General features: G+C 42.5%; 1 protein-coding gene across 1 annotated transcript in view; it reads left to right on the forward strand.

Moving 5' to 3' along the window:
* The first annotated feature begins 12495 nt into the window (after positions 1-12495).
* The window catches only part of tnca (tenascin Ca), a 49696-nt gene continuing 46957 nt past the window's right edge, over positions 12496-15234 (forward strand). The window contains exon 1 of the mRNA XM_055874095.1: positions 12496-12823. The gene's annotated coding sequence lies outside the window, so the exon portion shown is untranslated. The remainder of the gene's footprint in view (positions 12824-15234) is intronic.

The following is a 15234-nucleotide window of genomic DNA, read 5'->3' on the forward strand; positions in this document are numbered from 1 at the left end:
GAAATGCTTCCTACACTCAAGGATTATTATTCCCAAACTATACATCAAATGCTCTGGCAAGCAAGCAGAGACCTGAAAAAAACACCATCCAACCAGGAACTGAGTGAGTAATGCTTAGTCTGAAGCAATTTTTGTACTTAAAAAAAAAAAAAAAAAAACTTTTTTATTTTATTTTCAAAAGCCAATTACAATGATACATTTGACTTATTAAAACCTGTTAGGGCTAGACATGCCGCTAGCGGGACACCTCGACAACATCCGGTGAAATTGCAGAGCGCGAAGTTCAAACTACAGAAATATAAATATTTAACATTCATGAAAATACATGTGTAATACATCCAAATAAAGCTTAACTTCTTGTTAATCCAGCCGCTGTGTCAGATTTCAAAAAGGCTTTACGGCGAAAGCAAACCGTGCAATTATCTGAGGACAGTGCCCCGCAAACAAAACCATGAAAAACCTTTTTCAACCAGGCTAGTGCGACACGAAAGTCAGAAATAGCGATATAATAAATGCCTTACCTTTGAAGATCTTCTTCTGTTGGCACTCCAAAAGGTCCTAGTTACATCACAAATGGTCCTTTTGTTCGATAAAGTCCTTCTTTATATCCATAAAAACTCTGTTTAGCTACGCGCTTCAGTCAATAATCGGTTTCCCTCCATCAAAATGCATACAAAATGAATCCCAAACGTTAATAATAAACTTTTCCAAACAAGTTAAGTCTAGGACTAGGGTGCCGCTAGCGGCACACCCCCCCCACCCCCACTGAAAAGGCAGAGCCGCGAAATTCAAATTTTTTTTTTTTTTTAAATATTTAACTTTCACACATTAAAGTCCAATACAGCTAATGAAAGACACAGATCTTGTGAATCCAGCCAACATGTCCGATTTTTAAAATGTTTTACAGGGAAGACACAATATGTAAAGATGTAAATCTATTACCTAAAAACACATTAGCATAATCCACCATCTTTTATTTGTCCACCAACACCAGTAGCTATCACCAATTCGGCTAAACTAAGATATTTATAGCCCCTAACCAAGAAAAAAAACTCATCAGATGACAGTCTGATAACATATTTATGGTATGGGATAGGTTTTGTTAGAAAAATGTGCATATTTCAGGTAGATGGCATAGTTTACAATTGCACCCACCGTCACAAATGGACTAGAATAATTACAATGAGCAACGTGTTTACCACACTACTAATCATCAAACATTTCGTAAAAATACACAGCATACACTAATCGAAAGACACAGATCCTGTGAATACAGACAATATTTCAGATTTTCTAAGTGTCTTACAGCGAAAACACAATAAATCGTTATATTAGCATAGCACATGTGCAAACATTACCCCAGCATTGATTCTAGCCAAAGAGAGCGATAACGTAAACATCGCCAAAATATATTATTTTTTTCACTAACCTTCTCAGAATTCTTCAGATGACACCCCTGTAACATCACATTACAACATACATATACAGTTTGTTCGAAAATGTGCGTATTTAGCCACCAAAATCATGGTTACACAATGACAAAAGTAGCCCAGCTGGTGAGAAAATGTCCGTGCGCCATATTAGACAGTGATCTACTCTTATACATAAATACTCATAAACGTGACTAAAAAATATAGGGTGGACAGGGATTGAGAGACAATTTAATTCTTAATACAATTGCGGAATTACATTTTTTAATTTATCCTTACTTTTCAATACAGTTTGCGCCAAGCGAAGCTACGTCAAAAAACATGGCGTCCTAAGCCACTAAAATGTTTCGACAGAAACACGATTTATCATAATAAAAATGTCCTACTTTGAGCTGTTCTTCCATCAGTATCTTGGGCAAAGGATCCTTTCTTGGGAGTAATCGTCTTTTGGTGGAAAGCTGTCCTCTTGCCATGTGGAAATGCCAACTGCGTTCGGGATGAACTGAAAAGCGTGCCCAACTATTCACATCGTTTCAGAAATAAATGTCCCAAAATCGCACTAAACGGATATAAATTGCTATAAAACGCTTTAAATTAACTACCTTATGATGTTTTTAACTCCTATAACGAGTGAAAAGATGACCGGAGAAATATAACAGGCTAAACTAACGCTTGGAACAGGAGAGGGTCGGTGTCCTCCACGCGCGTTACGCACCAAGAAAAGACTTGCTAGCCTCAGGGTTTTTTAATTTGTAGTGCCTGTGAACGCGCAATCGACCCCATTGGAATCGTCATCACGTAAAGGCATCCAGGGGAAGACGTAAGAAGTGTCCGTATAGTCATAGCAAAAACAGTGCCCTTTTAACTGACTTCAGAACAGTGGCCAACATTTCTGAAATCTGACTCCATGTCAGGGAAATTGCTGTAGAATGGGCTCTGTTCCACTTAGAGACAAAATTTCAACTCCTATAGAAACTATAGACTGTTTTCTATCCAATAATAATAATAATATGCATATTGTACGATCAAGGATTTTGTGGGAAGCCGTTTAAAAAATTACCCAATTAGCATAAATAGTCTCAACAGCGCCCCCATCCTCAACAGGTTAACAAACACGCCCCCATAATGCAAATGAGAATTAAAACAGGTTCAGCCCCTGGTTCGAACGTGATCTTACAGAGTTACTCCACCTCAAGAATTGCATTTGGCAAAAGAAAAGCATTTGGCAGAATGGAAAAGGGCAGCGACAGCAGCAGCAGAAACAGACACAGGACTCCTGGACTTGGGAGGAGATCCTGGACGGCAAGGGACCCTGGGTTCAGCCAGGAGAATATCGCCGTCCCAAGGCAGAGTTGGAGGCAGGGAAGGCAGAGAGGCGCTGGTATGAGGAGGCAGCGCGGCGACGCGGTTGGGAGCCCGAGAGTCAGACCCAAACATTTATTGGGGGGCACACGCGGAGTGTGGCAAAGCTGGGTAGGAGAACTGGGCCAACTCCCCGTGCTTACCGTGGAGTGAGAGGGCATCGTACTGATCAGACACCGTGTTATGCGGTGGAGCGCACGGTGTCCCCAGTACGCGTGCTTAGCCCAGTGCGGGCTATTCCACCTCGCCGCACTGGTAGGGCTAGGTTGGGCATCGAGCCGGGTGTCATGAAGCCGGCCCAACGCATCTGGTCTCCAGTGCGTCTCCTCGTGCCGGCGTACATGGCACCAGCCTTACAAATGGTGTTCCCCCGGTTCGCCAGCATAGCCCAGTGCGGGCTATTCCACCTCGCCGCACTGGCAGGGCTACGGGGACCATTCAACCAGGTAAGGTTGGGCAGGCTCGGTGCTCAAGAGCTCGTGTACTCCTTCACGGTCCGGTATATCCGGTGCCACCTCCACGTACCAGTCCTCCGGTGGCAGCCCCCCGCACCAGGCTGTCTCTCCGTCTCCTCCCTACAGGTGTACCTGCCTGCCCAGCACCGTCTGAGCTGCCTGCCTGCCCAGCGCCGTCTGAGCTGCCTGCCTGCCCAGCGCTGTCTGAGCTGCCTGCCTGCCCAGCGCTGTCTGAGCTGCCTGCCTGCCCAGCGCTGTCTGAGCTGCCTGCCTGCCCAGCGCTGTCTGAACTGCCTGCCTGCCCAGCGCTGTCTGAGCTGCCTGCCTGCCCAGCATCATCTGAGCCGCCCGTCTGTCCCGAGCCGTCAGAGCCGTCCGCCAGACAGGAGCAGCCAGAGCCGTCCGCCAGCCATGACCAGCCAGAGCCGTCAGCCAGCCATGACCAGCCAGAGTCTGTCAGCCATGACCAGCCAGAGTCTGTCAGCCAGGACCTGCCAGAGCCAGCCAGCCAGGACCTGCCAGAGCCAGCCAGCCAGGAGCTGCCAGAGCCAGCCAGCCAGGAGCTGCCAGAGCCAGCCAGCCAGGAGCTGCCAGAGCCAGCCAGCCAGGAGCTGCCAGAGCCAGCCAGCCAGGAGCTGCCAGAGCCCGCCAGCCAGGATCTGCCCCTCAGTCCGGTGCTGCCCCTCAGTCCGGTGCTGCCCCTTAGTCCGGTGCTGCCCCTTGGTCCTGTGGGGTTGATATGGAGGGTGGTTGTTAGGAGGCCACGGGGGCGATTAAGGAGGCGGACAAAAACATTGTTAAAGTGGGGTCCACGTCCCGCGCCAGAGCCACCACCGCGGACAGACGCCCACCCAGACCCTCCCCTAGAGTTTTAGGTGGTGCGCCCGGAGTTCGCACCTTGAGGGGGTGGGGGGGGGGGGGGGGGTTCTGTCACGTTCCTGACCTGTTTTCCCTTGTTTTGTATTTATTTAGTATGGTCAGGGCGTGAGTTGGGTGGGTTGTCTATGTGTTGTTTTCTATGTTGGGGTTTTGTGTGTTCGGCCTGGTATGATTCTCAGTCAGAGGCAGCTGTCAATCGTTGTCCTTGATTGAGAATCATACTTAGGCAGCCGGGGTTTCACGTGCGTTTTGTGGGTGTTTGTTCCTTGTTAGTGTTTCGCCACACGGGACTGTAACGGTATTTTCATTTTGTTATTTTGTATCGCATATTGTTTTCGGGTTATTAAATTACCATGGGAAATAACTACTCTGCATATTGGTCCGATCCTTCTCGCCTCTCCTCGTCCAATGAGGAGGACGACATAGACTATCGTTACACTCACTCCCCCCTATCTGAGATATCTACTGCAGCCCTCATCCTCCACACACAACACACATTCTGCCAGTCACATTCTGTTAAAGGTCCCCAAGCACACACATCCCTGAGTCACTCGTCTTTTCAGTTCGCTGCAGCTAGCGACTGGAACGAGCTGCAACAAACACTCAAACTGGACAGTTTTATCTCAATCTCTTCATTCAAAGGCTCAATCATGGACTCTTACTGACAGTTGTGGCTGCTTTGTGTGAAGTATTGTTGTTTCTACCTTCTTTCCCTTTGTGCTGTTGTCTGTGCACAATAATGTTTGTACCATGTTTTGTGCTGCTACCATGTTGTTTTGCTACTATGTTGTTGTCATGTTGTGTTGCTACGATGCTGTGTTGTCATGTGTGGCTGCCTTGCTATGTTGTTGTCTTAGGTCTCTCTTTATGTAATGTTGTCCCTCTTCTCGTGATGTGTGTTTTGTCCTATACTTATATGTTATTTATTTATTTATTTTTAATCCCGGTCCCCATCCCCGCAGGAGGTTTTTTGCCTTTTGGTAGGCCGTCATTGTAAATAAGAATTTGTTCTTAACTTTTACTGCCTCTGAAACCCGGATCCGGGATCCCCCCCCACCCCCCTCACACTGATTAGCATCGCTAGCATAGCGTCACATTTAAATAGTAGCATCTAAATATCATTAAATCACAAGTCCAAGACACCTAATGAAAGATACAGATCTTGTGAATCAAGTCACCATTTCAGATTTTTAAAATGTTTTACAGGGAAGACAAAATATGTAAATCTATTAGCTAACCATGTTAGCAAAAGACACCCTTTTTCTTTGTCCACCATTTTTTCTCAACACCAGTAGCTATCTCCAATTCGGCTAAACTAAGATATTGATAGCCACTAACCAAGAAAAAAGCTCATCAGATGACAGTCTGATAACATATTTATGGTATAGGATAGGTTTTGTTAGAAAAATGTGCATATTTCAGGTATAAATCATAGTTTGCCATTGCAGCCAGCATCACAAATCTCACCAAAGCTCCTAGAATTACTACAGACAGCAACGTGTATTACCCATTTACTCATCATAAAACATTTCTTAAAAATACACAGCACATAGCAATGGAAAGACACAGATCTTGTGAATTCAGACAACATTTCAGATTTTCTAAGTGTTTTACGGCGAAAACACAATAAATCGTTATATTAGCATACCACATACGCAAACGTTACCCGAGCACTGATTCTAGCCAAAGAGAGCGATATCATATCATCGCCAAAATATATTAATTTTTTCACTAACCTTCTCAGAATCCCTCAGATGACACTCCTGTAACATCATATTACAACATACATATACAGTTTGTTTGAAAATGTGCATATTTAGCCATAAAAAAACGTGGTTATACAATGAAAATAGTAGCAAAACAAGCCTGGTAAAGTCGGTCGCCATCTTTGAGTGATCTAGTTTAATCAATAGCTAATCATATACTTGACTAAAAAATACAGGGTTGACAGGAATCGAAAGACAAATTAGTTCTTAATGCAATCGCTGATTTACATTTTTTAAATTATCCTTACTTTTCAATACAGGTTGCGCCAAGCGAAGCTTTAGCAAACAAGATGGCGACATAAACGTTTAACATTTATCGACAGAAACACGATTTATCATCATAAATTGTTCTTACTGTGAGCTGTTCTTCCATCAGAATCTTGGACAAAGAATTCTTTCTTGGGTCTAATCTTCTTTTGGTCGAAAGATGTCCACTTGTCCGTCGAAATGCCCACTAACGTACGACCGGGAGCCCGAAATGTGCCCAGCACGTCAAAGTGCACAACAAAGCAATGCCTCAAAATCGCACTAAACGGATATAAATTGCTATGAAACGGTTTAAATTAACTACCTTATGATGTTTTTAACTCCTATAACGAGTAGAAACATGTACGGAAAAATATAACTGGCTACACAATGCTTGGAAAAAGAGCCGTTCAGTGTCCTCCGCTCGCATGACGCATCTGGGAAAAAGTTCCTACCTACACGTGTTTTTGTTTCATAGGGGCTGTGATTGGGCAATCGACACCATTCAAATCGTCATCACGTAAAGGCATCCAGGGGAAGACGTAAGCAGTGTCCGTATCCTCATAGCAATAACAGTGGCCTTAAAACTGACTCCAGATCAGGGGCCAAAATGTGTGAAATCTGACTCCATGTCAGGGAAATTGCTGTAGAATGACTTCTGTTCCACTCAGAGACAAAATTCCAACGCCTATAGAAACTAGAGACTGTTTTCTATCCAATAATAGTAATAATATGCATATTGTACGATAATGAATTTAGTATGAAGCCGTTTAATCTGTAATGCAATTATGCTAATGAGAAAACAGCACCCCCTGTAGTCGCAAGAAGTTAACTGACTTTTCTAGTTTAATAAAGGTTAAATAAAATAAATACATAAAGACAGAAGTAGATCAACAACAGAATGGCTTGAACAGAAGAAAATACATCTTCTGGAGTGGCCCAGTCAGTCCTGACCTCAACCCGAATGAGATGATGTGGCACGACCTCAAGAGAGCAGTTCACAACAGGCATCCCAAGAATATTGTGGAACTGAAATAGTTTTGTAAAGAGGAATGGTCCAAAATTCCTCCTGACCATTGTGCAGGTCTGATCCACAACTACAGAAAACGTTTGGTTGAGGTTATTGCTGCTAAAGGAGGGTCAACCAGTCATTAAATCCAAGGGTTCACATACTTTTCCAACCTGCACTGTGAATGTTTACACGGTGTGTTCAATAAAGACATGAAAAATGATAATTGTTTGTGTAACGGTAGTCCTCCTCCTCTTCATCCGAAGAGGAGGAGCATGGATTGAACCAAAACGCAGCTTCTGAAGTTGACATATTTATTTACAGAAAAAGACGAAAAAACACGAACTTCACTATAACCTAACAAAACAACAAAACGGAGTAGACAAACCTGGACATGCGAACTCACATACAACGCAGAACTCACGAACAGGAAAATAGACTACACCAAAAGAACGATATACAAAACAAACCGAACAGTCCCGTATGGTGCGACAAACACTGACACAGGAGACAACCACCCACAACGAACACTGTGAAACAACCTACCTAAATATGACTCTCAATTAGAGAAACGCCAAACACCTGCCTCTAATTGAGAGCCATACCAGGCAACCCTAAACCAACATAGAAACAGACAACATAGAATGCCCACCCAAACTCACGTCCTGACCAACTAACACATACAACAAACTAACAGAAATAGGTCAGGAACGTGACAGTTTGTGTGTTATTAGTTGAAGCAGACTGTGTTTGTCTATTGTTGTGACTTAGATGAAGATCAGAAAACATTTTATGACCAATTTATGCAGTAATCCAGGTAAATCTGAAGGGTTCATAAACTTTTCCTTCCCACTGTATCTGTGCAATTTAATGTAAACCATAACCAAATACCTGAAGGTGTACATCCCTCTCCTAACTCCCTTGTCCTCTCTAATACCATGATCTACCCGCTAATCCAGCTCAAGCCTCCTTTCAACTGTGACAGGGAGTTGTTAGGCCCCGCATCCTGAATGGACATCCATGTTTGACTTCAGCAGGATGCACTGTATCTGTAAGGTTTACTTATGACTCAGACACAAGAACACCTGTGTTGTTTAAAAGAGACTATTGATTTTTTTATTACAGTCTTGCCATCTGTTTGGCAGATTTAGCTTGTGAATGTGACTGGGCACTAGCCTGTTTCAACCTTTTGTCCTACAGTAGGGCCTTGTATCACACCTTTACTTTATATACATCATGTGTTTCTAAATCCATTTTTGAGGGACCCCCACAGTGTGCACATTTTTGTTTTAGTCCAACACTTACACATCAACTTATCAAGTGCCTGGTGACATACTACGAGGGTCCTGACTGTTGTGAAGTCAACCTTTTGGTTACATTACCTATAGTGATGGCTTGCAAGTTGTAGGTGGCTTACATACAAACAAGACACGCTACCCTTCAGAGAGCTCACGACATACGTGTCAAACACATGTGAAGCCTTCACCTCCGTTCAGTAAAAAGAGACAACACAACCTCTCTCACCTCACCACCAAATAAACATCCCATGTCTACAGGGACAGTCCCCCTCTCTAGGGCGCGCCAACAGACTGTCTCCTCATTTTGCTCAGGCAGCCAATGGAGATATAATTTATGTGACTTCACGAGCCATTCATTGGTGTTTGTTTATGATATGTAAATATTTATAACGGCCCAATGTCAAATGATCACCTCTTCTGGAATGCTAGCTACAATAAGTCCAGACAAATCCTGAATGGACACAAAAGAAAAGAACATCGTGAGCCCCATGTCGCTGTGTTTTTCGACAGTTGGTATTGAGCAAAACTGAGGATGAAATGTGTCCGCGTCCTCTGTGGTCTTGGGTTAAGCTTCCGTTTCCATTGTTGTGATTGTGTTTAGATACACAATCCAATGACTCCACTTCCAGAGAAGAGGGTCGTTGGGAGCAGAGAGAAGCAATGTGTCTGATTTAACTCTGTTTGTGCTTACATAGTGACAGTGTGTTTATGGAAGATCCATTAAATGACTGAGGATGAAGTCATCCCCAAAGACTTGAAATACTTTTATTTTTGAGAGAGAAGTCTGAGTTAATAGTAGCACTTAAAAAGGCTAATGTTATAGTGTGTGTTTACAGTACATGAATGCCTTATGTATATGTTTTAGGGTTAAGATAAAAACAGTGAGCACGAGTATGTCTGTAAATGTTTACATTTGTCAACAGACTGCACTAACTAGGGTAACTGTTTGTGATGAGCAGGAAGTGACATGTTGGAAGTCTTGATTGCTACAACATTACTCCTATGACCTATTCCTTATGTGGATGGTAGGACTTGGATAGGTGTTAAAGATGATTGATGACCCCTCTCTATTGTGGTGCCCTCTACAGTGTGAAGGAAGTTGTGCGAAACATAGTGGTGCATTTGGGATAATTTGAATGGTATATAAATCACAAGAACCGATTCATGTCTACTTGATAAGGTTTTCTTTGTAATGCCTCAATTTGAAATTGAACTCTATAGGTACAGTATGAGTTCACTAAGAACTGACTTTTTTCAATGAGTACATATATCTCTCTTTCCATACCTCTCACCAATACATGGTTATGGAAAATGTGTTAATGCCACCCAGGTGTAAATGACTCAGTTTTATTTGATTTGGAACCAGACAGGTTGATTAAATAACTGAATCGCAATCTTTTTGGGTAATACGATCATCAGATGAACCTGAGGGAAACTGAGGGAAAAATAAATCAGTCAGAAAATATATTTTCGACAAGAAACAGAAAAGATATCTCCAGGGATGTGTTCCGCTCCCAGCTATGTTATATTAATGATGGAGAGGAAGTGTACAATATAAAACAAAGTGTTGAATTTGGCTCCTCCTGGAAATCAATGGGGAATTTGCGATTGGCTTGGCTTCCACACAGAGCACAGTTAGTCTGTTTAGGTGATATGTGCTCAGTTGAGCTGTAATTGTGTAGTTGAGACCAGTGAAGCGATTACAAACAGGTGTCAGAGACCAGAACCAGGGGTAGCATTTGTTTGGAGCCCTCTGTCAACAAGCATCTCAATTTGAGACAGCTGTTTTTAACCATATAAAAAGAGTTAATCATTGTACATTCACATTACTGTACAAGAGCAGAAAATAGCCATAATTATAATTACAGTATAGACCTATAAGAGTGGATATGATGAGAGGTGTCCACTCAATGCAAGAGTAAAAGTATTTCATCCTCCTTGTTCCTTCTGCCTCCCTTCTGAGGGCTTCATAAACATATGGTATAAATGAACAAAGGTGACCCCCCTAAGGCTAAGTCTATAGTTAAAATACTATACTGTCCTTATGGCATGTGATCTCATCAGCATTTACATGCCTACTAACTGTGTCCATCGGATGTGGACTTTTACAGTATATGGGGTTTGCGGGGTTGTATTTTACAGCTCAAATTACCGACACAAAACACCACTCATGTTCCCGTAAAATCGGCTTTTTCCCCATTCCCCAATGCTTCGACACAATGGCAAAAAATGTGTCTGTTTCCTGCCTTTTTCAGCCTCACAGCATCTGTTAAACAAATGAAAGTGTATCTCTGTCAGAAATAAAACTCATCGGTCAGGACTAGAGATGACGAGGGGAGAAAATCCCACGTCATTTTGTCCTCTGATAGATTTGGCTTGTTTTATAAGTGGCAGCTACTCACCATAAGCTTTGTCATTATTTGGGACGTGCATAAATGGAATGAGTCATATACAGTTGTCTTGAATGAAAATGCAACTCAATACTCCCAAATACTGACCTGAAATGTGGTGGGGAATATATCCAGAATCAGGTATCAGCCATCCTGCAGCATTTCTGCATTATTTCAACTTTGAAGTTCATTAACTCTTATCTAGTAAGCTACATGCAACTTTGACGAAAGTCCCATCAGCTGACTGCAGCCACCCAGTACTTTACTGTGTAACAGAGGTTGTGGATGGAGAAGATGAGCTGTGTATTATCAGTGGGAGAATCAGCCTTGTCTGCCGCCTGATGTGTGTGTGTGAATACATGTGCATGCATGTGGGTGTATCTCTCCCTCTCTCGGTCTCTCTGTCCCTCTGTCTGTCTTTGTGTCTAAGGATTTGTTTGTGTAGGGAGATAAGGAGAGTGATGGATGGCAGGGAGGCTGGCTATCTCACTCCAAGTCTTTTTTGTCTGGGGAACCTGGGTTAAGATGGGCAACAGATGACTGAAGGGACTTAGTTATCACAGGGCTATAGTCGAGACCTGTGGTCAGTAGTGAATGGGCACCGGTTGCCATGGCGCCATTGAATGCCCCGCTTTGGGGCAGTTGGTGGGTCATGTGTAGGGACTCGCTACGGGAGTCTCAACCTATTGAATGGAAGTCCATCATGCATTCATAGATGTGTTGCTTTGTGTCTTTGATTTTAATCAGACACGTGAGAGCTGATTCTTTTAGCCCCTTATGTGTTTGGTACCAGATTGAATTTGGATTAACTTGGCTCATTCAGGAGTACCACTCTACTGCTTTACTGTGACTTTTCTCACAATTTTTTTTCCATCCTCTGTCTTCTCCCTCTAATTTTCTCTCTCACATACAGTCACTCTCTCCCTCTCTTTCACTCTTTGTCATGAGTTGCCAGCAGTCATGTAAAGTACTTAAGTAAAAATACTTTAAAGTACTACTTAAGTAGTTTTTTGGGTATCTGTACTTTACTTGTCTATTCATATTTTTGACTACTTTTACTTTTACTCCACTACATTCCTAAATAAAATAATGTAATTTTTACTCCATACATTTTCACTGATGCCCAAGGGTACTCATTATATTATGAATGCTTAGCAGGACACGCAACTGGTCCAATTCACACACCTATCAAGAGAAAATCCCTGGTCATCCCTACCGCATCTCATCTGGCAGACTCACTAAACACAACATCGTTGTTTGTAAATTATGTCTGAGTGTTGGAGTGTACTTTTGATACTTAACTATATTTTAGCAATTACATTTACTTTTGATGCTTAAAACCAAATACGTTTATACTTTTACTTAAGTAGTATTTTACTGGGTGACTTTCACTTTTACTTGAGTCTTTTTCTATTAACATAACTTTACTTTTACACAAGTATGAATATTGGGTACTTTTTCCACCACCGGTTGCCAGTAAGAACAACAACATACCACTTCAATGCAGCAGCCCAGCTAACTCCAACAGTAAGAAAGAGGGAGGGAGGGAGGGAGGGAGGGAGGGAGGGAGGGAGGGAGGGAGGGAGGGAGGGAGGGAGGGAGGGAGGGAGAAAGGAGAGGAGGGAGTTAAAGTGACAGCTATTTAAGGGCTGTAGTTGAAGAATGGGGGTCTGACCAGAATGCTTCTCTCTCAGTTTAAAAGACCTTTTATCCTCCTCTCTCTTTCTTTCCCACTCTCTCTCTAGCTCGGATCCTCTGTAGGGTCTAGGTGAGGAGATCAGGCGCCTGAGCTATCAGTGGCAGAGGGGCTTTTCGGAACAGAAGCGTCATCAGGTTGGAACACAAGGAGAGAGGTTCCGGAACAGTCTTCAAAGTGGACATCCTTTCAGTCCCCTTTATTGAATGTGCTGGGTTCCAACGAGGCAATTTGTGTGAGCTGGTGCTGAAGGCTGTGGTGGCGTAGCTCTAAACGGTCTGGTCTGCTAAAGGTAAGAATGGGAGATTCATTTATTTTTACCTGGATGAAACTGATCTTGGATCTTTGAATGAGTTGTTGCTGTTATTTAGATAATTGATTACTGTGTCCATATTTAGAAATTGGAAATGTTGAGATTTTTTCAGTCTTCTTGACAGTCAATTGAGATTATTGATGACGTGATCAAACCTTGTGACACTTACATTTATCGTGTTTAGTTGTTCCTGATCATTGTGGAGATGAGATTTTTTTTAAATTGTAAACTTTTTGGGTTATTATGGTCAAACCCTTCAAAGCATACTCAATTCAATTGTCTAATTCAATTTGACATCCAGGTAATTGAATAAAGTGTTTATGAAATATGAATAAGAGAATGTGGAATAATGAGTTTATCATACCAAATGAATTAATGAGTTCTATGAAGCCAATGTACATTTCAAATAAATGGGCAAGAAGCAGGATGAACTCAATAAGAATACAATACTGTCATAATACTTATCCAACAACTGTAGCTTCGTTGTTCTCCTTCTGCCAGGCTTCATTCTTTATTTAGCGACAGATGGCTCTCATTGCTCAGCTTTGCTGAGTCGCTAAAGGGAACCAATTATGGTTTATAGGGAACGATATTAACATACTTCATGCATGCTGAAACTTCTGGGTTTGCCAGTTTGACCCAAGGCTGGGTCTGTGTGATAGAGATGGAGGATTGGGAGACAGACAGAGCAAGGAGAGCATTAGCTGGGTTGAATGACTGATGAGTGATAGAACATGTGGAGGAGCCATCCACCTCTTTGGTCACCTGGGGCTAAAGGGCTTAGAGCCAATGTATGATGTATGAATGGCATAGAGCCAAAAATATTTTTCCAATTTTGCCAGACTGTAGATCAGTGAACTGACTGGACAGTGTGCTTTAGAAAAGAGGAAAGTGTGTGTGTGTGTCTGTGTATATGTGTATTCTTATGTCTGTGAAAGGTGCAGTGGTGTGTGTGTGTGTGTGTGTGTGTATGTCTGTGTGTGAGACAAGCAGAAATGTGTGTGTGTGTGTGGGTTATTCAGGAAGTGTCCCCCCAGGTTTCTGGAAGTCTGGTGAATAATCGTTTGTCTGTGGGCGATGCAATTATGGTCTTGTTTTATATGAGTTTTATATTAAGGAGATTACACAGCAGGAGCAGCAGCAGTTGATACAGCCAGTGTGAGTCATGAGATAAAACAGGCACACTGCATGTCCATTTATTTCTAAATCCATTTGCTCCGCTTAATTGAAATCTCACCGCATGCTGTGTGAGTGGTTGATTTTCATAAGGTTTGCACTCTGTGGTCCTGATGGACAGTGCTTTAAGCCTGTGTGTAACTTACACAGTAGCCTAGTGGAGAACCAGGCTTCTCTAAACGGGAAGCCTTGGGAAGTCCATGGCACAAAGTCAGCTAAAAAAGTGTTGGGAACCCGGTGTAAATCAGTGATGCCTCACAATACGTCAAACCAATCAAATGCCTTGCTTGGGCGGAGGTGCTCACTAGATTAGGGTCGTAGGTGCAACAGTGTGTGAGAATGATCGTGAAATCGACCATGCAGCTACAGGTGAACTTTTGTTTGTTTGTTAATTAACCCAGTATTACTCATTACACTCTTCATAGACTTATAGGTCGAAACATATATAACACAATCATATAGGTCGAAAACACTGTTGCACACGTCCTACAGGCTCACATTTGTAATATTTTCAGTTAATCATAGTGACAATTGTAGCCTAATTCATTTACATAGCACCTTTTTGTTTTCTAAGAGTGTGTATCTGCAACCTAAAAGGGTTCTTTGGCTGTCCCCATAGGGGAACCCTTTAAAGAACCCTTTTTGGTTCCAGGTAGTACCCTTTTTGGTTCCATGTAGAACCCTTTCCACATAGGGTTCTACATGGAACCCAAAAGGGTTCTCCTATGGGGAAAGTTGAAGAACCCTTTTGGAACCCTTTTTTCTGTGTAGTTAGTTTTTTTCCTTGACAATTAAGTAACTGATAAAGACCAAAGTTTATCCACAAAGTTTATCATTGCAAATATGTAGCATAATGCATGATGTCGGTCTCAGATATTAAAATCGTATTTTGCTTTTATTTAAGGTCAATGTTACAACTGCTTCTGGTACAAAGTCACAGATACTTAGAGGTCCTTTGGAAAGAACTGGTATATGTTGGCCCAGAGCAATACCAAAGTATTAGATACAAGAACCTCGAATACCATGTGCGCCTCACAAAAGACCTCATCCAACATCAACATCAAGTCCAGTTTGACATTGCACAGAAAGTCAGCAGGACCATTGGAGAGCAGATGGACCTCATGCAGCCATTTGATAAAGACTGTGAGCTGAAGACAGAGTCTGGAAAGCACTCAATCTCAAGTAGATCTGAAGACATCAACCATAGTAAGTGT

Source organism: Salvelinus fontinalis, chromosome 21 (genome assembly GCF_029448725.1).
Source record: "Salvelinus fontinalis isolate EN_2023a chromosome 21, ASM2944872v1, whole genome shotgun sequence".
In the NCBI taxonomy this organism is placed as follows: domain Eukaryota; kingdom Metazoa; phylum Chordata; class Actinopteri; order Salmoniformes; family Salmonidae; genus Salvelinus; species Salvelinus fontinalis.